The sequence below is a fragment of the Prionailurus viverrinus genome, chromosome B2 (genome assembly GCF_022837055.1).
Source record: "Prionailurus viverrinus isolate Anna chromosome B2, UM_Priviv_1.0, whole genome shotgun sequence".
Lineage (NCBI taxonomy): Eukaryota > Metazoa > Chordata > Mammalia > Carnivora > Felidae > Prionailurus > Prionailurus viverrinus.
The window spans coordinates 22395033-22397596 of record NC_062565.1 but is presented as its reverse complement, the minus strand read 5'-3'; positions in this window follow the sequence as shown (position 1 = coordinate 22397596).

Genomic DNA, 2564 nt, shown 5'->3' with positions numbered 1-2564 from the left:
TCTCACAGTGTGTGGGATGGAGACCCACATCTGGCTCTGTGCTGGCAGTGCAGAGCCTGCTTGGGATTCTCTCTCTCCCCCCTCCACCCCTCTCAAAAGAAATAAATAAAGTTAAAAAAACAATTAATCTTGAAGAAAGGAGTATTTCCCTTAATTTTAAAATAAAATTTATTTTAGCATGAGATAAAAGTAAAACATAACACTCTGTGGAATACACCAATTATTGGGCAATTTATTTCACATTTGTTAATGTGAATCTTCGTCTGAGGCATGAATAACATTATGGAACAAAAGGAATAACAGCATAAATATCCATCACTCCCTTTATTTTTCTCCGGTTCTTTTTTTCTCTCTGATGCCATATGAACTTGGGGCAACTCACTGGTTTTACGGGTGTGGCCTGAGGGTACTCCACAGAGGAAGAATCCACAGAAGTCCCCTAAACGTATATTTTCTTCACTGTTTTGGTCCTACCGGCCTTTCAAATATCATTCCTTCTTCACACCCCACATTCCAGACTCTGCAGAGAATGTGCTCCAGTCTGCCATTCCCAGACTCTCACACCACTGACCTTCTCATGCCTTTTTTTTCAGATTGAAATATCTTTTCTCCTGGGGCGCCTGGGTGGCTCAGTCGGTTAAGCGGCCGACTTCGGCTCAGGTCATGATCTCACGGTCTGTGGGTTCAAGCCCCGTGTCGGGCTCTGTGCTGACAGCTCGGAGCCTGGAGCCTGCTTCGGATTCTGTGTCTCCCTCTCTCTGACCCTCCCCCGTTCATGCTCTGTCTCTCTCTGTCTCAAAAATAAAACGTTAAAAAAATAAATAAATAAAAATTTAAAAAAAGAAATATCTTTTCTCCTATCAAAAACCTGCTCATTTTTTCTCTTCCTGGGGAATTCTTTCTAGAACGTTCTGATTTATCAGTTTCTGGGTAGTCTTTTCTTGACCACCTCCCCTCTCCACACCCACTTGCGTGAGGTACGTTAGGAAGAATCAGGCACTTCTTTGTCCTTCTGTCCAACTCCACTGTTGTATCATGATGTGTGCCATCCACATGCAATGTTACAGCCAGTCTTTTCCTGGTGGCTCCTCCAATAGGTTGTCAGGCCCTCCAGGGCAGGGCTTTGCAGCCCAGCGTTTTGCACAATACCTAGCCGACCCACTTTGAAATAAGGCGCAGGCGAGCACAACTTACAATTTAGTTTGAGTAAGTGAAGATAAGAGCCAGGGAAGGTAGAGGACCATCTTCCCAGGTGTAGCAAAGCTCGTGTGGTGAGATCCCCTGCACTGAGCTTGAAGAGATTTGTCCACTCACCACATGACCTGGTCTTCTTTCAGTGCTTCCTAGAAGGAGCTGAGAAGCCTCTAAACAGTGTTTTTTGGAGCAGAGTGGAAAAGCAGGTGTGTCTTTTCCAAACTACAATGTCAGGAGCTAAGAAAGGGGCTGAACAGGGAAAAAAATGAAAGGCAGGTTGTGCACGTGCTTTTCTATGTGGTGCCTTCCAGAGTAAGTGTCACTGTGTGGCTCAGGAATGACATGGCCCTGCCTGTCACACAGTCGCCCCAAACGGCATGTACCCAGTGACAGACGAGTTTGTCAAACCACAACAGAGAGCAGCCTGGGGGGCCTGGGGCAGCTACAACGGATCTGAAATAAGACATCAAAACCAGCCCCAGGAGGCTGGGGATGTCATCCTGCCTCACCGTTCTCTTCCTCAGGAATCAGGTGTGGCTGGTACCACTGTAGGCGGCCCCCTCCATCCATCACGGAGGTGTTGAGAGAGAGACTTTGTGTCCTAATGAGGGTGGAAAGCATCCACTGGAACCTGGTGAGGGGGTCAAGATGCCAGATTCCACATCCTTAAATACTGGGCCATTCTTATCTGGAGCCTCTGGGGGCTGATAGAAGGGTGAGGTTGCAGAGAGGGAACTGTCTCTTTGCTGTCATTGTGCCTAAAGTCCCCCGTACCTGGGAGGGGCCCTATTTTATGGCAGAAGATGCCTTCATGAGAACAACTGTTATTTCTCTTATAGCAGCTAACATTGGTTGAGAATGCACTGTATACCAGGTACTGGCCAGGCCTTTTACAGGACTATGTGGTTTAATTCTCACAGTAGGCTTATAGGGTGGGTGCTGTCATTGCCTCCATTTTACAGATGAAATGACTGAGGCCCAAGTTCATTTAGTAACCTGCCCATGTTCACTCAACTAATAAAATGATGAAGTAGGGACTCAGACCCAGGTGGTCCTGGGATTTTAGCCATACTTTGTCCACCCAAGACCTGGAGAGAAAATAGCCAAGTAACGAGGAGTAACTAAGGATGCCACTCCACAGATATCTCTTGTTTGTCTTTGACCCAGACAGAAATGGACTGGGAAACTTTTGAACCCAGCTTCTCCCCCAGTTGGACTGTATAGAGTATGGGGGGGAGCTGCTCATGTAAACCGGGTTCTCTTGGCTATCAGGTGGCACTATCCAAACTCAAGGCAGGAGTCTGAGTAACCATAGCAACCGTGATATGCCCTAATCTCTACCCAATAGAAAGAAGATGGTTTTATCTTAA